This window comes from Acinonyx jubatus, chromosome B3, assembly GCF_027475565.1.
Source record: "Acinonyx jubatus isolate Ajub_Pintada_27869175 chromosome B3, VMU_Ajub_asm_v1.0, whole genome shotgun sequence".
NCBI classification, from domain to species: Eukaryota; Metazoa; Chordata; class Mammalia; order Carnivora; family Felidae; genus Acinonyx; species Acinonyx jubatus.
The window spans coordinates 103758686-103781381 of NC_069386.1; the positions used below are offsets into that span (position 1 = coordinate 103758686).

The 22696-nt window shown below is 40.3% G+C and overlaps 1 long non-coding RNA gene across 1 annotated transcript in view; it reads left to right on the top strand.

Annotated features, from left to right (window-relative positions):
* The first annotated feature begins 3074 nt into the window (after positions 1-3074).
* LOC113601322 (uncharacterized) overlaps positions 3075-22696 on the top strand; it is a 56919-nt gene continuing 37297 nt past the window's right edge. The window contains exons 1-2 of the long non-coding RNA XR_003422512.2: positions 3075-3140; positions 17279-17515. This is a non-coding gene — a long non-coding RNA (uncharacterized LOC113601322). The remainder of the gene's footprint in view (positions 3141-17278; positions 17516-22696) is intronic.

The window sequence follows — 22696 nt, forward strand, 5'->3', positions numbered from 1 at the left end:
TGAAAGGCAGAAGGACACATGTGGGATAGGAAGGGAGAAATGTGCCCAATGTGCCGCTACCATATGTTGTTGGCCTGGTCAGGGACACTCACCGATCTCCTTGTCCTCTTCCTAGAGTGGGTTTGGAGTGGAGGAGTAAATTCTGAGCAGCAGATCCAAAAACAGCAGATGGAATATGGCTATCAAATAACATATTAAAAATTGCTTCAGGGGCATCTGGGTGGCTCAGTCGGTTAAGTGTCTGACTCTTGATCTCAGCTCAGGTCTTGGTCTCATGGTTGTGAATTCAAGCCTCACTTGGGGCTCCATGCTGGGCGTGGGGCCTACTTAAAAAAAAAAAAAAGAAAAGAAAAGAAAAGAATTACACCAGAATTTATACATCTGCTTGAACATTATTCCCAGCTCTAGTCATCTTCTCCCCTTATAAGGGGGATGCTCGTTCCAGGGATGCAATTATTACTCTGAATGCCTTTGGGGCTCTTCATCTCCTTTAAAGGTCCCCTTTATCTCCTTCTATATTAATTTTCTTTTGCTGCAAAACATAATGCCATGAACTTACTGGCTTAAAAGCAACACCCATTGATTAGCTCACTATTTTGTAAGTCAGAAGTCCTTGTGAGGTTTGGCTGTGTTCTTATCTGGAGGCTTAGGGAAAGCATCAGCTCCCAAACTCATTCAGGCTGTTTAAGAATCCTGTTTAGGGTGGTGAGGTGGCTCAGTGGGTTGAGCCTCCAACTTGGGCTGTGGTCATGATTCCACGGTTCGTGGGTTCCAGCCCTGTGTCAGGCTCTGTGCTGACAGCTCAGAGCCTTAGAGCCTGCTTCAGATTCTGTGTCTCCCTCTCTCTGCCCCTTCCCCACTTTCTCTCTCTCCAAAAAAAAAAAAAAAAAAAGAGTCGAGTTCAGTGCTGGCTGCCAGCTGGGGACCATTCTCAAATTCTAGAGGCTGTGCTCATTTCTCATCACGTGGTCCCTCCATCTTCATGAGCAGTAGGGTGTCCAGTCATTCTTAGGTGGGAATTTCTCTGACTTCTGTCACCAACCAGAGAAAATGCTCTGCTTTTAAGGGATCATGTAATTAGACCTCGCTCACCTAAGTGACCTCTCTTTTAAGGTCAAACCTTAATTATATCTTCAAGATCCCTTTTGCCATGCAATGTGACATTTGATGTCCCATCATATCCACAGAGAAGGGTCTTATACAAAAGTGAGAGTCTTTAGGGGTCATTCTTAGAATTCTGCCTACCACACTTTCACAGCCAATGTTCTTTTTATAGGCCGCCAGGAGTGAATCAACTCTTCTGGACGTGCACAAAAGTCATTTTATGATTTGAATACAAAGAAATAGGTGCATTTTGTTTGCATGACCCATAAACAAGATCTAAAAGTAATTTCAACGTGGAAGTTTTCTTATTTCATGTTTGATTAGGCTACTGAAAAGGGAATGCTTTTTATGGGAACTGATGTGTTGGAAGAAAAAAAAAAAAAAGAAAAATATTTGAATGGAAGCACAGTGCATAAGTATGTGAAGCCCAAAATTCCCTTCTCAGTTTTAGATAAACTGGTCTCCTGGGTCCCACATGTATTCACTAGCAATGGAATTTGTGTCTTAATTTCCCCTCCCCTCCCACCTGCAAGTGACACTGGGCCAGAGGAGTAAAATTCTTGTCCAGCTCAGCAGTTCTAAAGGGGAGCAAAGCCTCCTGGGCACTATTTGGAGAGATAGCAAGAGGCAGGCTTTTGCATTTCTGTGGAGTTTAGACAGACCGTGCATCTATTACAGGTGGGTGGTCTAAATGATCTGTAGCCAGTTTAACTCCTTGGGGTCTTGGGTCCTGGAATATGACTAATATTTTTAAATCAACTCAGTTCTGGATGGTTTTCTGGAGACAAAACATTTAGAATCAGAAGTGATTTTATTAAAACAAGGAGAAGCAGTTCCCCAAGGGGAACTTAGCTTCCTTACCTCAGACTTCCTTTTTCTGCCTTTCTTTAACCAAAAAATTAAATAAATAAACACATGAATACACAAATAAGCAAACAAACAAATAAATGCCTACTCGTTTTAACTAGTATGTAAGCAACCAAGCTCCCGAGCTTTGTAATGTGCTGTAGTGAGAGGGAGGGAAGGCTTCCACCTACCAAACCTACAGGATTAAGTAATGAAGACAAATTAGGAAAATAACCCTGGACTTCAGGATCAGTGTTACATAAACATGCCAAATTCTATGCTAAAAAAGAAGAAGCAGAATATATCTGTCAGAGATGAAAACCATCTCAAAGAATGAGGTGATACAACCCCACATTAATTTTTAAATTTGTAAGGCTAGGATTTGTAAGACACGTGTTAGGTGGCAGAAAGGAAGAAATAACACCGGATTAAAATGAATGCTCCTTCCCTTTTGGGATGAGCACTGGGTGTTGTATGGAAACCAATTTGACAATAAATTTCATATATTGAAAAAAAAAAAAGAAAAAAATTAAAAAAAAATGAATGCTCCTTCAAGAGACTAGCTGGGTATAATAATGGGAATACTTTTATAAAATCTGTATATATAATATATATATATTATACACACACACACACACACATTCATTTTTCAGATTGTTCATTATTTGTGTCTGCCTGACGTTCCCTCACTACCATCATGCACTTTATGTAACCTGGCATTTTCTTTTTTTAAATTTTTTTTTCAACTTTTTTATTTATTTTTGGGACACAGAGAGACAGAGCATGAACGGGGGAGGGGCAGAGAGAGAGGGAGACACAGAATCGGAAACAGGCTCCAGGCTCCGAGCCATCAGCCCAGAGCCTGACGCGGGGCTCGAACTCACGGACCGCGAGATCGTGACCTGGCTGAAGTCGGACGCTTAACCGACTGCGCCACCCAGGCGCCCCAACCTGGCATTTTCTATTTTAATTTTATCAATGTGCTGGCCTTAAAATATTTTGTCCAAACCTATATGGAAACAAATGATTAAATTAAATATTTGATGAAATTATTTAAATATTAAACTTACTAAACTCTTCCTCTTGCCATCTCTTTCCTTTCCTTTTTTTTTTTTTTTTTATGGTCCAGGATAAATATTTCCAAGTTTAAGATATCATCCTCTCAGTAACGGAACTTCAAGCAAAACCCGGTAGGTGGAGAATTTGATCTTTGATCATGTGTCTTTGAAACATGAGTGTTAGTTTATAATGTGTATTTAAAAATGACTCCAGAATCTTTTGTGACCTGAAGGTTTAGCTATCAACAAGAGTGAGGAGGGAAGATAGTATAATGTAAAGATTGAGAATATGGGCTTCTAAGTCAGCCAGACCCATTTACAAATTCTGGTCCTGCCTCTTCATATCCATGTGTCCTTGAACAAATTACTTAACCATTATGAGCCTGTTTCCTCAACTAAAAATTGGGTATAATAATAAATTCTAAAAATGATAATATGTAAAACTAAAGCAAACACTCAAGTATTAGCTATTATTATTTTTCCCACTCTGAGGACTTCAAGCACAATTACTTTAAAGTTAGGCTTTTAAAACTTCGTGATTTACCCAAAAAAAATCCCAGAAGAACTGGATCATTATGATCTAGTAGATGAAGCCTCTTCTCTGTGAACCCCATTAACTTCAACCCTGAACTTGAACCTTTGCCTCAAGGGTCTAGAAAGAATTTCTTCCTTTGTTGCTCTTCTAAATATTCCTTTCACCCACTCCCTTTTTTTCCCTTTAACCACCCACCAGTTCGTCAACATAACATTGACAGTCTTCTCTGTTTGTCTTGGCTGATTGATTTTCCTGAGTACCATTAGAGGCATTAGCCTTCACCTGTCTTTGCTGGGTTATTTGGTTTGTAATGGCCTGGAATGCTCTTACACTTACCCTTTTGGAAGAGGTTAAGTTAGAACTCAGGCCTTGCCCATAAATGATCCCGTTAGTTACAACGTCTTGCCTTGATATACAACCCTAGCAAATAGGAAGTGACAAAATGGCACTAAATTCCTTTCTGTATGGGCATAAAAATTCGTTGTCTCAATTCAGGAAGCTGAAAGAAGAAGGACAACATTTTGTGTTTTTATAGGTATAACATGTGTAGGTTATTAAGTAGAAGGCTGGGAAAACAGAGCACAGATTTTTTTGGTGGCATGTTTCTTTTTATATAAAAGTGCATTCTTGGATATCCTAGAACAGGGGTTGGCAAACCATGATCCATGGGCCAAAATGGCTCTCTTTGTGTTTTGATGTTAATTGAACACAGGCTGGTTCATTTACATACTATCTATGACTGCTTTTATGCTACAACAGCGAAAGTTAGTCGTTAAAACAGAGTCCGTGTGGACCACAAAGCTTAAGATATTTGTTCTCTGGCCCCTTATAGAAGAAGCGTGCCAACTCGTGTGTTTAAAGTAGAGCGAAGCTTCTGCAAAGTCTCTGTGGGCTTGCCAGGTGTGTTTTACCTAGCTGGTAAGGATACAGAAGCCATAGTACAATTTCCTGGGACAGTCCTGGCCAGGGTCATTTCTCTGTTGCCCTCATAATGTATACATGAGGGAATTTATACTGATTTGATAGTGTATTTTGTTCTTTGGTTTAACAAATATATCCCCCACGGGTATGGATGCCAGGGTTCTCTAGGAACACAGAAGAACAGACAGAGGCTACAGTTATCACTGTGTTGAATCAATATGACCATCATCAGTCCTGAGGACTTCTGGGTATTTTTAAAATACCCGCATCCTGCAATTTAGCTCCTCATGTTGGAACATATATGAGAATTTTCATGTTTTTCGGCCACAGAGAAAGCAAGAGAATTTACATCAGTGACTAGTTCCCCAGCCTCCCTCTTTGCCGATGCCTAAGGCTGTAAAAACACGTTTACCAGAAGTATTCTTCACACAAACAAGATTCTTGACATGAATAGGACCTAAAACGTTATTATCTTATACAGGATAACCTGATAAGAGAGCACTTTGAGAGAGTATATTTATTCCCTAGCATTTTTTAGTGATTGTGGGATTTATGGTGACAGGTAAAGGAAAGTCTGTTAAACTAAACCAGACAGCCTAAGAAGAGAAGCAGAGATAATGGAAGAGTATTATGAAAGGAAAGATATGTCTCCAAAAAAATTTTTATTTTCCATGGCTTCTCATTCACGAACACACAAACAATTTAAATATGGCATGGAATAGATGAGGCAGAAAAGAAATCTTGAGTCTGTGAAAGCAACCTGGAAATGTGTGAAGATGATGTATTGCCTGGAAATTAATCTTTGACTACACAGCTAAGTGCACAGTTATTTCAGGCATAAAATTCCTGCCTTACTAATTAATTAGTTTTCTTATATTAAATGTCCCACCTACTCCAAAGAATTCCCCTGCTGCCATCGGGAGAACAAATTGGAACTATTTTCTGAACTCGCAAGCTACAAGAGTAGAAAGTTCTACAACTTTGAAAAAAACAACAGCTTGATAAAGGGAGTTGGTTTGAGTATATAATTTTAGAGTATGACTCTTATCCCATCTGGGAAAACGTGGGACTTAGGGAATCAGTGCAACCAGTTCTGAGGCAAGAATACAAGAATTTGTGTTTTATACACAAAGAGAACCAAAAGCCAGCAACATTATCCAGCTGGGTAAAGGGAGAAAGAATCCAGACAGAGGACCACTGCAGGGCAAAAGTGGAGACCAGCCATGAGCAGAAATGTAAAGCGACAGATGGGATTTGGTAGAGATGCGTTTGGGGCAGATGAAGGTTGGGAACTGTGCTATTGGCACTTCTATAAAGTATCTGTAGCCACAGCTGGGGGTAACTTGGAATTGTTCATATTATATCAGTCCAGGTCCAGTCAAGGGTCAGAAACCACAACCACTTATTTCAGGAGAAAAGAATTAATATGAAGAATTGACTAGCTATTGAAGAACCTAAAAGGCAAAAAATGAACATAAATTATCAGAAAGGTGGCAACTGACAAGAACGGCGGTAGTCTGGAGGAGCGAAGGGAAGGATTGGAGAATGGGTCCCACGGACTGAAAACCAACCACTGAGGAGGGTGCCATGCTAGTTTGCTTGGGCTGCCATGAAAAAATAGCACAGACTGGGTGGCCTAAACAACAGGAATTTATTTTCTCAGTTCTGGACACTGGACATCCGGGATCGAGGTGCCAGCAGAGTCATTTTCTAACGAGGGTTGTCTTCCTGGCTGGCTGATGGCCACCTTCTTGCTGTGTGCTCGCGTGGCCATTCCCGAGAGCATGATAGTGGAGAGAGAGAGAGATTAGGATTCAGACCCCGACCTTATGACCTTGTTTAACCTTAATTATCTCCTAAAAGCCTAGTCTCTGAATGCAGTCACCATGGGGGTCAGGGCATCAACATATGTGCTTTGAGTGGACACCGTTCAGCCCATCGTAGGGGTGCCAGCTGGCCTGGCACTCGTGTATGTGAAGTGAGGAGGGAGGAGGCTGGTCTATGAGTGCTGAAAACCAGCAAACTGTTCCCGGAGAGAACTGCCAATGCCAACGTGGAAGAAGCAGAGCTGTGTAACACAGAAAGGGACGGCATCCTTCCTCCTCAAGTCTTCTAGTCTCCCTCCAAAATCCCCTGGCAAAGCAGAATGCGGTGTGCAAAGCCCCCATCTCCATCAGCACAAAGCAGAGTATAAAAGGAGAAATTGCCACTGAGAGGCAAGAGCTAAATGAGAAGTTCAATAGAGCTGTGACAGAGATTGCTCGTTGCTTATTTTTAACCTCTCTTCTTCCTTTCATTTCTAGTAAAAGAACCCTCAATTATTAGGAAGGCAAAACTCAGCTAAAGGATGTTTCTCAGCCTTCCTTGCAGCTAGATATGGTCATAGTCATGCGACCATATTTTAACTCATATAGGAGAGTGAAAATTTTATGTGGGGGCTTCCAAGAAGTGTTTTGTTTTTATTTATTTTTTTTATTTTTTTGCTCCTTCTTCCATCCTGCTCAGAATGTAGATATGATGGCTGGTGCTCTATCAGCCATATTGGACATGAGGACAAGAAGCACTCTCAAGGGGGCACCTGGTAGGCTCAGTCAATTAAGCATCTCTTGATTTCAGCTCAAGTCATGATCTCCCAGATTCTGAGATCTAGCCTTGCATCAGGCTCCATGCTGACAGTGCAGAGCTTGCTTGGGATTCTCTTTGCCTCTCCCTCTGTGTGCGTGCATGTACTCTCTCTTGTTACCCCTCTCTCAAAATAAATAAATAAACATTTAACAAAACAAACAAGAACTACTCTCAAGGATGGCAAAGGAGCTGTGGACTCTGCAAAGTAACCATGCTCATCCTGGATTGCTAACTTCCAGATTCCTTTTATGTATATGAGAGAGATTAACTTCTATCTTGTTTAAGCTGTTACAGCTTTTCTCGTATATGCAGCCCAAACTAATCCTAAGGCAGATGACTCTAGGCTAGCTTGGACAGGTAGATCTATCTTGCTTAAAAGATGGTCATCCCTCTTCAAACTAAAGTTTGAAATTACCCTCATGGTACTTTAATTTGTTTGAACGTTTAGTTTTGAGAGAGAGAGAGCACGAGCAAGGGAGGGACAGAGAGAGAGGGAAACGCAGAATCTGAAGCAAGGGCCAGGCTCTGAGCTGTCAGTACAGAGCCTGATGCAAGGCTCAAACTCACAAACTCTGAGATCATGACCTGAGCCAAAGTCAGATGCTTAACCCAACTGAGCGACCCAGGTGCCCCATCATCATGGTACTTTAAATTTTAGTTGGCTTTGTTATTAAAAGAATTACTAAAAAATCTCCTTATTTAGAATTTAGTTAGATCAGAAATACTTCTATGAGGATTAAGGGAGCATAACAGTCCATAGCTTACAATAGATTTGTTCAGTCAGATTATTTTTTCCAATGCTAAGCTAAGATCAATTGCTAAGATTTAAAGTATTTTATAGAAATTTTTTGGGTGCCTTATAAAAATGATACTAATCCTCACATCTGAAGATTTGGGTGACTTAGGAAAATTGCTACTAATTCTTACAACAAACCCAAGAAAAGATGTTCTTATCCCCATTTTACATATAAGGAAACTGAGGCCCAGGAAAGCTAAGTATATAGCTGAGGATCTGCTGTGAGTAATGGTGCTTGGGATTTGAAACACCCTTTCTCTATACAACTCTGGCACCAACTAGACTAGTTAGAATTCAATTATATTATGAATTACATAGACTTGGTGAATGAATATGGGATACTAACCACTATTTATATCATTTATATGGAAAGATAAATTTTAAACCACCAGTTGGGGAGTGCTCGTTATTATTAGTGGCAAAAACATCACCAAAATATTTTTAGTAGAATTTACAGAATATCTGGTTAGTTGTTGAGCAAGAGATGCAGGATGTACAACTAGAATTTTGAAATCTAAATCAAGCAGGGATCTTTCCATTGCAAGTGTAATGGAAAAATGCTTTAAATGTGTATCCCTAAGCTAAGGTATAACCAAATCTCCCTTTAGCTGAATTCACCTAACTCAGGCTGGTCTCCCACACAGGCAGTGTGCAGTCGACCGCTGTGGTTCCCATTGTCACCACTGCTCCTCTGAGCCTCAGCTCACGCTTCCATGTGGCTCGGGCTTTTGAGCTCTCCACCCTGAGACTTTTGGTTTGGGACTTTGCCCCTGGCCTTGGTGGCTCTTTGGCAGGCCTGGAGGCACTCAACTTGCAGCCACCTTCAACATCCAACATCTTGGGAGATGTGGAAATCTTTGAATCTCATCTGTGCTGCATGCTGGCTTGAAGAAATCAGAGGGGACCGTGGGAGGTATCCATTCACTGGCCTAGGCTCTCTCTGCTTAAATACACGGAGCCGTCTTGTCCACTTTGCTGTCACTCTCCTGAATTGGTGTGAGATGGACTTTGAGTTAGTCCCTTTAGCACCACAGATGGGAAGTGGGGAACAAAACCCTTTAGCTGGGAGATTTTCAAACTTGCCTGAGAGTCTTGGTCTGCCCCACCCCAGCAGGGCTTTCAAGGTTGGGGGAGTGGAAGGTAGAGAAGAGGTTGAAGAGCAGGCTGGGAAGTCTCCTCACCAGCATCTCAGAGCTGATTTCTCTCTCCAGCCTTTTTCCTGCCCAGGAAGTGATCTTGTCCCCCTCCTGGGGTAGGGGTGGGGCTGGGGGTGGGGACACAAGAAACTGCTGTCAATCCCTGTCCTACATTATTTCCTTCAGGACTTTATGTTCTACCCTAGGCTCTGGCTTACTCTTCCATCAAACCCTTTTAGAAATCCAAACAAAACCACTTCTTTCTCGTACTCTTAGCTCTCACAAATCAAAAATGCTTGGGTTTTAGACTATTAAGCCTCCATGACTTAAAAAAAAAAAATCACTGAGTCAGTGGAAGTCTTTGTCTGTGTTTGCCCTCCATCCATGCAGCCATAGATGCTCTGGACCCAGCACATGGAGAGCCACGGGGCAACAGGGATAATTTTCAGAAAGGAAAACCTCTCCTTAAAATCCTTGTGTATTATCTAATTACATATATAACAGAAACCAGCTTAAGCTAGGTTAAAGAGAAAAGAAAGGAGTTTATTGGCAGAAATCCCCGTTGATTCTTGTACCTTGTCAACTCTTGCTCGTTCTTCCTGTCTCCCTGGATATAATCATTAGGGAGCCCCAGAGCTTTTTCCATTCTCTGTCTGTGCTCCCTGGAGGATTTCTCTCAGACTCAGACATCTCAAGTCCCACTATACACATATGACTCCCAAATTCATGTCTGTAATTCAATGCTCTGATTTCAGCTCCATATTCATACAGCCAACTATCTACTGGATGTTATCCTTGTGGCCAACTAAAACCACTCTCAAATGTGGCATGTCCAAAACCAAAGTCCTGAGTTTCCTTAATCCTCTTCTTTCTCCATGCCCATTAATGACTGTCCCTTCAGTTATCAGACCAAAACCTTACAGCGTTCCCTTCCCCCTCATTAATTCACGACCATTACCAAACATTTGCAAATTCTGTGGTCACTCCTGTTGGAACACATCCAGAATCTGCTAGCTCCTCTGTTAATATGTTGGTCCACATCATCATCATATCCACCAAAGTATTGCAACTGCCTTCCAATTGGTCTCCCTTGTCCATCTAGAGTTTATTTACAGTCATCAGGGTGAGCATTCTAAAATGTGATTCCTTTCAGTTAGTTACTGTGATTGAAGCTCTTTAATTGCCTCCCATCTTGCTCAGAGTAAAATCCAAAATTGTCGTCATCACTTTCAAGTGTCCCATGACCTGAGCCCTGGTCACTGCTCTGACTTATCCCTGGCCCCTTTGTACTCCAGGAAATTCACCTCCTATTTCACAAACACAACAAACAGGCCTTTTGCACTTGCTGTTTCTTCTACCTGGTACGCTTTTTCTTCAGACATTTCTATGACTTACTCACTCACTCCCCTTGGGTATCTACTCAAATGTCATCTTATAAATATACCTTTCATCTGAATTCTTTGTGTTTTTTTTTTAAGTAGGCTCCACACACAAATGCAGAACTTGAACTCATGATCCTGAGGTCAAGTCCTGAGCTGAGATCACGAGTCGGACACTTAACCAACTGAGCCTCCCAGGCACCCCTCATCTGCATTCTTTATAAGATACCAATTTCTTCCCTTGACAGGACACTCCCTATTTTCCTAATCCTGTTTTATTAATTTTCCATTTGTTATATTTGTTCATTGTCGGTCTTCTCACCTCTCCCACGATGCCCACCAGAATGTCAGCTTTATGAGGGTGGGAACTTTGTTTTATAGTAATGTCATAGTAGTCTCATATTTTTAACATAAGAACTTATCTTGTATTTACTAGATGCTCAACAAATATTTCTTAAAATAAATAAGAGAAGAAACACACAAACAAATTAGGGTATATCAATCAGACACATTGCTTCATGATAGATCACCCCGAACCCTGACTTACAATGATAAAAAAAAATTACTTGTACATCTATGAGTCAGATGGATGGGTCTACTGATCTGGGCAAGATTTGGCTAACCTTGGCTGGGTTTGCTCATAAATTTGTGATTAGCCTAGTGGGTCAAATGAGGACTGGCAGGTCTAGGATATCTTCAATGCCTCATTCACATGTCCAGTGGTTGAGTGGCTCTTGGCTGGCACAAAGGCTGTGAGTGGGTAACATGTCTATTTACCTTGAAGGCTACACTGAGCTTGTTCTCATAGGAAGCAGGAGAGAAGAAAGAGAGACAGACAGACAAACAGACTGAGGAAGTGTGGAGACTTCTATATAATTTTTACCACATTCCACTGTTTAATGCAAGTCAGAAGGCCATCCCAGACTCAGGACAGGTTAATTTATTCCACCACTGAGAGGAGCTGAAATCCCAAGAGTGTGGCAAGAGTACCGGACAGGGGGAGGGGTGGGAATTGCTGCTATTTACACAAATCATTCTGCCACATAGAGTGTCTTGTGGAATCCAAGGAAGACTTTAACAACCAGACCTAGGAAGACTTAACATTCACCTATGGAACTTACGGAACCTCTGTCTACATCCTGACATTAAAGTAACTCTGTTTCCAATTCCCAGACTCTGAATCTTGCAGTTCAGATTTTAGATTCCCAGGAGAAATAATTGGCCTAACTTGGATCAGGAGTTCCTCTTGGCCCTTCCTTGTCCCAATTCAGACTGACTAGAAGGAAGGATTAAATTTAGACCCTGTAGATCAAGGGGCAATTCCCAAAGAGGTGGAAATTATCAGGGAAATTAAAGGAGAATCCAAAAAAGATGTATCACAACATCTGAATTCAAGTTTTGAAATCCTAAAATTTTAAAGTTATTGCCTTTAAAATATTCAGATATCCAAGAAATACATGGAAGAGATTTCGGGAACTGTAGCACATATGAATCTGTAAGAGGCACTGAAAATATTTAAATAAATTGAATTAACAAGTAACCAAGGATGGTTCTAGGCTAATATAGCGTAAAAATTATAGTATTATTCTATATTTCTCTTACTTTCATTTGGATCTATGTGATATCTTTCTCACACTTTGTTGAATTTTCCTTCAGTATTGAACTTGGCTGTTGGCCTCTCTGTGAATTTATGAGACAAAGAAATGAAGAAAACAATAATGAAAGATATTAAGTGTCTTAATTTTATATTGCTGGTGTAACAAATTTAAGTGCCTTAAAATATTTATTTTCTTACAGTCCTGGAGGTCAGAAGTCCAAAATGGGTTTCAGTGGGCTAAAGTCAAGATGTTGCCAGGATCATATTCCTTCTTGAGGCTCTAAGGGAGAATCCATTTCTTTGCCTTTTTCCAGCTTCTAGAAACCATCTGCATTCCTTGGCTGATGGCCCCTTATTCAAATCACTCCAACCTCCGCTTCTCTGGTCATCACACACATCTCCTTCTCTGACTCTAATTCTCTTATTCCATCATTCTTTCATTTATAAGGACACTTGTGATTACATTGGACTCACCAAGATAATCTCTCCATCTCAAGGTTTTCAACTTAATTACATTTGCAAAGCCCCTTTTGCCATATGAGGTAACATATTTACATGTCCTGGGGATTTGAACCTGGATATCTTTGGGGGGCCGTTAGTCTTCCTACCACATGAGGTAAATATAAAAACTAGACCAAACCATCTTTGGTCATGTGGATTCCACATTTTTCCAAATGTAGGAGGTTCTCACTCTTTATAGAACATTGGAATCTTCGACAAGTAGGGTTCTGCCTATACATATTTAACTGATTGATTTGCCTCCTCATACCCTCAGATAGAAGACTAAACTCGAATTTGTGAATTTGATATCATTATGCTATTGCAGAAATAATAACATTTCCAAGTATGTATTCATCATTCAGTAATGGTTGTTAAACCGCTCTGAACTGTGTGGTTCATAAATTATCCTACAGCATTGGCAGGCAGAACTGCCACTGTTGTCGAGTCTTTAAGACACTTTCATTTTTGGCAGGGTGGTTTTGCTCTAGCTTTCTTCATTCATCACTGAGAATCATAATTCTTCATAAAATCCTTAACCCTCCATCTGAATCCTCCCAAGAGATCAACTCTACACAAGCTCCTGGTCAGTGCCGCTGGGCCTCTGTTTCTAGGTCATTATGGCACTCTGTGGGCCCTCAATAATCTTGCAGACAGTTTGTCTGGCTTGAGAATATACATTGCAATTTAATTTATATTAAACTGGCCTCCAGGTACTAATGTGGTGCTTAGAGGAATCTTGCTAAACTAGTTGACTTTTCACAGAATACCTGCCTTATACAGAGTCATGCATTGCAGAGTATCTGGAGAAATTGTTTAGTCCTCCCCAGAGGACTTTGTCCTGCTTTTAAAAATCCATCAGTCCTTTAAAGGACAACTAGAGTTTCACTCTTGGAAACGTTTCTGTCAAATACACATTCACCTAATAGGAGTACTTGGCAAGGTTCAAGTTCTAATGATTCTGGTCTCCCAAATTCTAGTGTGTGTGTGTGTGTGTGTGTGTGTGTGTGTGCACGTGTGTGTGTGTGTGTGTGTGTGTGTGTGTGGTTTCCCCATACCACCAAGCAATTTTCAGACAGCAGCTAGGTGTCCTATATTCAACTCAATTCTGCCACTCTCTACCTGGAAAGTGCCAGATCCCTCAGGTTAAGGGCTCCATCCTAGAAGACTGACCCCCTCCCCTGACTTCATGCCAGTGCAAGTTATCACCTGTGCTTCTGACTTACTGGCTATAGATAGAAGGTTTCCATAACACCCTTCTTGGGTTCAATTAATTCCTAGGGCAGCTCACAGGACTCAGAGAAACATTTTACTTACTAGATCACCAATTTATTATAAAAAGAAATAACTTAGGAACAGCCAGGTGGAAAAGAAGCATAGCGCAAATCATGGGGAAAGAGTACAGAGCTCCATGCCCTCTCCAAGTACACCACTCTCCCCAAATTTACTTGTGTTTACCATTCCAGATCGCTCTGAACCCCCATCCTTTTGAGTTTTTATGGAAGCCTCATCACACAGACACAACTGATTAAATCATTAGCCATCGGTGACTGAACTCAATCTCTAGCCCCTTTCTCCTCTCCCTGGAGTTGGGGAAGAGGCTTTGAGACTGAAAATTCCAACCCTCTGATCACACAGTTTGTGCCTTTGGTGACCAGACCTCTCCTTAGGGGATCTAGGAAGATTCCCAAAGTTACTCATTAACATAACAAAAGGCACCTTCAAAGCTCTTGTCACTTAGGAAATTTCAAGGATTTTAGTAGCTCTATGCAAGAACTGGGATGAAAATCAAATATATATATTTCTAATTTATAAATCACAATATCACAAGTGTCCAAAGGGAGTGCTTCTCAATCACATTTGATGGTTATGGAGCCAAAAGGTGATATTACAGTTGGGTCCTGGGAAGATGCTGAGGGCAAGGCCAGGAGAGCAAGTCCAAAGGAAGTTCAATCATCAAGGGGGTTAAGCAAACCATGGACGATAAGATGGCCTGTGAAAAATCAGGGGATTAAGGACACAGGAAACTAGAAATGAGGAGAAGCTGGCAGGAATGGACAATGAGAGATGATGAATGGACTCTGGAGACAAAGTGCATATTCTTAGTTAGGTTCACTTTTAATAAGCCTATAAGGTTAAGCTATATTCTTTTAAAGAGGCTCACATATGCACCACAGCATTGCTTACCATGACAAAAACAAACAAATAAAAAATGGCTGGTTAAATAAATTATAATCTCTGCGATGGACTCTTCCTCTTGGTAAAAGAATAAAGATTTGTATGTGTGGAGATGGAAAGGCCTCCAAGATATACTATTAAGTGGGAAAAAACAAGGTATAGAGTATGTAATGCAGATAAATGCCTTTTTTTTCCTATGAAAACTATGTAAAAAAATACTAGAGGTGGGCACTTCAGGGAGTGATTCTGGGGGTGGAGAAAGAGACTTTCTTGTGTCTTTCTATACTATTTGAACTTTGTGATCATGTATCTATATTTCTTTTGTTGTTTTTAAATATCAGCAATGGTGATCTAGGATAGGATTGTGGATCTTTTTTTTTTTTTTGTTTCTTGTTTGTACCTCTGTGCTATTTTTTTAACCCAATAAATATTTTTAGGAAGAAATTATATAAAGGAGCACAGTAAGACAGACATCTCTAAACAGAATTATTCTCCTTTTCTCCACTTTCAAAGCATAATTACCTCTTCTTTGGGACTTACTTCCTATATTCCATTTTTTTTTTCACACAACTAGTAAATTCAGGTTCATGACTTGAATTTAGGACTTTCTGACTCTAAAATCTTGAATATATTTCATATCAATTCTAAGTGAAACCCAATGGAATATTCAAGTTCAAGCCTAACTTGCCTTGTAAATTGCTACCTGGTCTTCTTACCCAGGGAAATTCATTCATGGAAGAGAATATTTGTACTCATAAAGTTATTTATTTGTTTTATGTTGTCTTTTCTTCATAACTAGATTCTAATCTGTAAACAGGATTATATCTTCCTTTTCTTTATAAAGTGAATAGCTCCTCATCTATAAATTTGCAGAGTAAACACTCAAACCTATGCTGAAAAAATGAAATGAGATGCATGCACATGTAAACAGTAAGTGTCCTAAGGTACCAATTATATGATTACTCATAGTTTCCATCTCTGAAGGGCTGCCTGGATCCCTGTTGAGAAGGGTAGGATCAATGAGCATTGTCTACTGTGGGACTGCCCTGGTTTACAAACCTGTTTGTCTTCATGTAATTTAGCCCTTCTTTTCATTCTCCAAGCATCCTGGTTCAGACAATAAATCAAATGGTCATCCTAACTATGGGTGTAGGAAAGAGAAGTAGCAATGTATGTGCAATGTATTTGTCATCCTGTGCTCTTTTACTTCTATAAATATAAGAATTCAAGGGACAGGGTCAACTTCTAGGGAGAAGAGTCTATACACTAGTCATGAGCCATCTGGGCTCTAGTGATGCAGCAGAGATGATAACAAAGTCTAGCTATACCAGTTGGAGTAGAATAGAAATCCATAGTATCCATCACAGATACAAAGATCTTGGGCAAAAAGCTGTTAAGATAAATGACCTTCCCTGAAGATGAGATTAGGAGTCACTCCAGAACTGGCCAGGATCTCAGCCTACAGATTCCAATCTCTGGGATTCCAGCTGAGAAGTTCTGGGAAGAAAAGTTGCAGAAATGGAGCATTTATTCTCTATGGTTTGGGTAGCTGAAGAGATTCAGAACATAGAAGCTTCTAGAACATCAGCAGATATGCTATGACTCAGTCATTAGGACTAGAGAGGTAACAAGAGTTCACTGATCATTTGCACTCAGATATTCATGGAGAGAACCAACAAGCAACGATTCTGTTTACTATCTCTTCCATAAACCATGGGTAATGAGATCAGCGATTGTTTGCGATGCTGGCTAGCACTGAACATACAAACTGTCCATTGAGTTTCCCTTAGAGTTGATACGCAGGATAGTATAAAGGGGAAGAACTTTGGATCTGGGGGAGAGACAGACATAGGTCTGAGTCTCAAATCTGCCACTTCTTAGCTGTGAGATGCTAGACAACCCAACCTCAAAGCTTCAACATCTTCATCTGGGAAATGGGGAAAATAAGAATGGTGACCAAAAAGTGCTGTTGTGAAGTTTCAATAAGACAGCAGAGAGCCTGGCACATAGCAAGTGCCCAATAGATGCCAGTTATGTCACTTATATTAAAGACAATAGTTTCCTTCTGTATTCAGATTGACCAGTGTAGTGTCTTATCTCCACATGACTGGCCCAGACCTGCTGTCCCCCTCTACTGCATGTGATGTCCCCCTCTACTGCAAGCATGTGGTGTCCTTGGACGTAGCAGCTTCCTTTGTGATCTAAGGCTCTGGTCAGTGGAGAAGAGCTCAGCACTGCCACACAGCTGGGAAGTGTCCTGGGTATGCATCTAAAGCTGGGAACTGGCCTCAGGGAGAATTGTTTTGGAGATAAAGAAGTTGCTATTTTGGCTTACTCACAGCAAGGATTCACTGATGGCACAAAAAGAGTGTTTTTTGTCCACTCCCATTGCAGATACATTCCAGCTGTTTTCGGCTGAACTGCCCTTGTTCCCCACCCTTAGATAATCCAAATATTTCTCTTAGGTATATCCTTTCTTCTTAAAAAGGAGGAAAAAAATAAGAAAAGGAAAAGGTGTTTTCACTCTAGTAAAGAGGACGGGAGAGGTAACTCACCACTCATTTACATCAGTTTTTTCCTCTTTTTCTCTCCCTATACCTCAAAGCTCTGGAAGATATACATGATAAAAGCACCCTGTCAACCACGGACACATCCCACAGCCATTTCCCCCTTGTGACAGCTCATAAAATGCTGCATAATAGTTCCTGTGTGAGTATGAGAAAATACTGAAACAACGTCAAGAGAATCAAGCAAAAGGCAACTGGTCCCCTGGATCCGTCTTCATTGGGTCCCACTGGACAACTTTTTGCCGGATGAACTGTAGAGGCTGGTAATACCACAGGTGAGTGGTACCGAGTTAGCAGGTAGGCGCAGGGCAGAGTTTATTTGGTGGCTGCAGCCATTCAGAACTCAATCTTCCCCATTCCCCAGTAAGCTAGAGATTTTCTGTCAGGAATATTTTTTCTTTAGCTTTGAGAATTCAGAGAATGATCAAGAAAAATGCAAACTCGGCGTGCTCTCAGCTTCATTTCCCATCCTCTTCTCTGCTCTCCAAGGTAGTGAGGCTGAACCTGCCTGCAGGCTGATTCTTAGACTCTCATGTTAGTTGGCTTCTGGCTTTTGAGCATTGCAAGATACTGGCCAGAGGCTATAGTGTGGGGTTAGGAGTAGGGGTGCAGGAGGAAGGGTACACACAGGACAGCTCTCTGCTTTGAATGGCTTCTCCAGCAGTGACTGCTTCTTTCCTTTGGCTCAGTTCCCACTGGACAGGTCGGCTGTGGTACCAGCTACTGTCTGGTGACCTTGGCTCTGGGTTCTCGGGACCTCCATTTACATCCCTTTGTCTCTCTGCTGTTGTTTATCTCTGCTTGGCTTCACTATCTCTTGTTTGGCTTCCAGCTCTTCTATCACCCCTGTAACTATCTGCCAGCATGGATTTCTCTTTAAAAAAAAATAGTGGTTTCCTTGTTGGACCCTGACTATTACAAGTAGATGGGTGGGAAGAAAGCAAGTATATTTAAATACTTTTCAACCAATAAATACAGGGAACATTTGTTACTACATTACCTTGGAAACAAGCTGACTTGCTTAACACAAACATTTGGAAGCCACTCATAATTAGACCTTTACCGTCTCAGCAATGTAAAATAGTTTTGAAATCTGAAAGTCAAGGAAAATGTATTAGATATGCAACAGAGAAAGATGGAAGGGCTCCCAGTATTCCCTTTCACCCCATCTTGCAGAGCTCATGTTCACTGCCTGTATTACTTCTTCCCCTTTGGCTCCCTGTGCAGAAAAAGAGCAGGGGCATGGGTAGATGTGAGCAAAGCATTCTCTGGAACTTCTTGGGTTCTTTTGTTCCTTTGCCTCAAGGGCTGAGTGAGTGAGACAGATTTATTTGTGCCAGGAAAACAGTATGTTGTGGTAAGCAACTCCCTCTTTTTTCTTGGCTCCATTAGGCCCTCATTCTATTGGAGTCTGAGGTTTGAGTAAAAATGCAAAAACATACTTTCTATTATGATCTGCAGTTTTTCAGAGGAGAACCCTCATAAATGTTCAATACAGCTTTTATATATGAGATGCATAAAGTGCGGTAAATATACACACAGTCATTTGTGTTTTTGCTGCTCTGAAAAGCATGCTTTAAAAACTAGAATTTCAAAGTAGCCTACTTGAGGACATTTAATTCCACCTGGGACGTGGGTGGCGTGAGACCCAGGGGCAGCTCAGGCACTGTATTGACTTTGTGCACCTTTAGCCACAAGGCAGGAATTCACAGCAAACCAGCTTCTTAGTATAGTTCCAATAAAATCAGAAGCATCCAGTCCAGTTATAAAACAAGGCTTTCATTTATAGAAGGAAAGTGTTAGAGTGATATTCAACTGCTGAAGAAGCCATCTTGATTCATTTGATAGCAACAGCCTGTTGGAATTTTCTGGGCGCTTTACAGGTCCCTAAACCTTCTAAATGAACAAAACTGACATGAGTTGTGTTACTTACCTATACTTAACAAAAATGAGCTTATCCCCAACTGTACTTTAAAAAAGGTAAAAAGATGTATTTCAAAGAGTCATTTATGGATTTAAAAAGATTATTTCCCATACCAGAGCCTAAGAGGCACAGAATACCATACAATTCAAACAAGGGCTTTTGTAGTAATTCCACTGCTTAGAATTCTTCAGCTAGCACGATGCTTATGTGACAAGATGATTTGTTGAGGCATTATTTTTCCGATGTTCCTCTTTTCTCTAGTTTCGAGCAGCGAGGCAGTTTTCGGTGTTCTCTTGACCCAGGAGATGTCCCTGACTCTTGTCAGCAGCCTTACCTCATTAAGGGGATTATGTTGGGAGTGTGCAAGGGGAAGAGTTGGATAAGTGTATGCTCCTTCTCACTGGTGTATCTACTACTAAGTAAAGCAGAGGAGGGACAATGCAATTCCCATGACATACTTTCCAGAACTGAAATGCACAATAGCAGCTTACTGAATGAAGACAGTAAGGTCAAGAGAAGCTAAGTAGCTTCCTCACGGTCACACAGTTAGTAAGTGCTATAACAGAACTTGAAATCTTATAACAAATACAAAATAAATATGAAATAATAAGGGTTAACTGTGATTGTGAGCATCATTATTAATTATATATTATATAATTATATTATTAATATTATATATTATTATATATTAATTATATATATATATATATATATATATATATATATATATATATTAACCCTGTGACCCCCAGTTCTATCCCTAAAACTCAATTTTCTTCATGTATTCTGTGAACATAACAACACTCCTTGGGATGTGGAGAGTTGATATCTGCAGATCAGAAAGTCATGATCATTGCTTAAAGCACACCACCAACGTTATTCCATTTTCTTTTCCTTATTTCCCATAAACAAATAATACAAGCTACCAAAACATTTTTCTAAGCTACCATTTAAACCTATCCCTGTCCTCTCTCCTTTACCTATCCCCCCCTAGCTTGCCCCCAATTCTCCACTCCTTTCCCCACCCCACCCCCAACACATAATTCCTGGTAGGTTGGCTGGAGGTTGAAACAGTCTCGTATTACATGGCTTTTGTCTTCAACAGTCCTGAACTCTTTTTTTCTTTAAATCTATATTTAAATGTTTATTTTGAGAGAGAGAGAGCGAGAGAGCGAGCAGGGGAGGTGCAGAGAGATAGAGGGAGAGAGAGAATCCCAAGCAGGCTTGCCCTGTCAGCAAGGAGTCTGAATCAGGCTCAATCTCACAAACTGTGAAATCATGACCTGAGCTGGGCACTTAACCAACTGATTCGGGCGCTTGACCAACTGAGCCAGCCAGGTGCCCCAACAATCCTGAATTCTTATTGTCATTTGGGAGTTTGTTTGTTCATTTATACGAACAATTGAGAATAATTCACATGCCATAAAGTCTATTCTTTTAAAGTGTATAATTCAGAGGTTTTTTAGTATATTTAGTGTTGTGTAATCATAACCACTAATTTTTGAATATTTTCATTACCACAAAAGAAACCCTGTACAATCGCATATTTTATAGATATTATGAAAAATATCTGAGAACTGATTATTGCAATTACACGTGGATATCAGGTAATCTACAGAACAAATACTTTTTTAAAACAAACTTTTTTTTTAATACTTTGTAGAGCTGTTTGTTTACTTGGCAAAACAGCCTAGAATAGAAAGTTCACGTTCATGTCCTATGTCCGAACAATCCTATCTCTAGCTTTTTGTGAAATAGAAATGTAAGACTATGTGAACTAGAAGATAGGTATGAGAAAGTTCATAGCAGCATTATTTATAACAGCCTTAAACTAAAAACAGCCAAATGCCCATCAACAAATAGAGTAGATAAATTAATTATGGTGTATTCATAAAATTGAATGCCTTATCAGGGCACCTGGGTAGCTCAGTGGGTTAAGCATCTGACTTCAGCTCAGGTCAAGATCTCACAGTTCGTGAGTTCAAGCCCTGCATTGGGCTTTGTGCTGATAGCTTAGAGCCTGGAGCCTGCTTCAGATTCTGTGTCTCCCTCTCTCTCTGCCCCTCCCCTGCTCGTGCTCTGTCTCTCTGTCTCTCAAAAACAAGTGAATATTAAAAAAAATTTTTTTAATTGAATGCCCTATAGCAATAAAAATTACAAACTATAACCATATGCAATAGCACAAAAAAATTAAAAATTTCACAAAAACAGTATTGGACCAAATGGCTGCTGTATTATCCCTTTGATATGAAGTCCCTCCAAAAGGAAAACAAGAAACTATAGTGTACTGACTTATATATAATACTTTCTAGAGTACAAGTATAATGAAAAACAAGGGAGCGACTACTATATATGTTAGTACAGTGATTACCTTTGGGGTGGGATGAGGGGGTTGTGTTTGGCATGGGATGCTAGTAGGGTTCTATTTCTTCATCTGGGTAGTGCCTATAGAGGTATGTGCATCATGCTATTTTATTAGGCTTTGACATTTGTTTATAAAATGTTTACATTTTATGTACTTTTTAGTTTGCATATCAAATAATAATAATAAAGGCAGCATGGAGGAATCTAGCTGGTTAACCTATACACCTGAGACGAGGAGAGGGTATTGAGCAACCTCATAGCCTCACAAAGCCAAAGCCACCAAGAAAGGAGTAAATCTCAGGCCTGTGGTTTTCAAGCTAGGCTCCAACCCCTGCAGAGCTCTGTGAGGATGCCTGAAGAGCTTTGTGGAGATGCCCCCAGGACTGCCTTGGTCAACAAAGGAATGGAGGCAACTTCTAGATTTCCATCCTCGTTTAAAAAGCAACTTTACTTATATCTGTTTTATACCCTTTGGTATATAATTTCCATTGAAAGGGGAGTTCTAGTCTTGAACCCCACTGCTGCAGTGTCTATTAACATTTTAAATGTGCATACTCTTTTGAGGAATTCTATTTTGAGGAATCCATTATACGGAAATATTGTAAAATGTACAAAGATACACGTATGAGGGTGTTCTCCATGATATTTCAAAAAAATTAAAAAAAAAACAACAGAAGTGTTAATTAATTAAATATATTATTGTGGGGCGCCTGGGTGGCGCAGTCGGTTAAGCGTCCAACTTCAGCTGGGTCACGATCTCGCGGTCCGTGAGTTCGAGCCCCGCGTCAGGCTCTGGGCTGATGGCTCGGAGCCTGGAGCCTGTTTCCGATTCTGTGTCTCCCTCTCTCTCTGCCCCTCCCCCATTCATGCCCTGTCTCTCTCTGTCCCAAAATAAATAAATTAAAAAAAAAAAAAACACGTTGAAAAATAAATATATTATTGTATGTTCATATATGGTGGGCGATTAAACCATTACAGTAGAATGCAGCATATCCAGATGAGTGCTTTTCGATCTTCTATCAGCCAGTGACTCCTCTTTGTAATGAATATTTTGTAATTCCCCCTTTACTATTGCAAAACAAAATGCACAGATAATATATCCTTAGGTAATTAGTTTTTTAGAAACCAATATTGCATTTAACTAAAATATGAGGTAGAAATGAAGGAA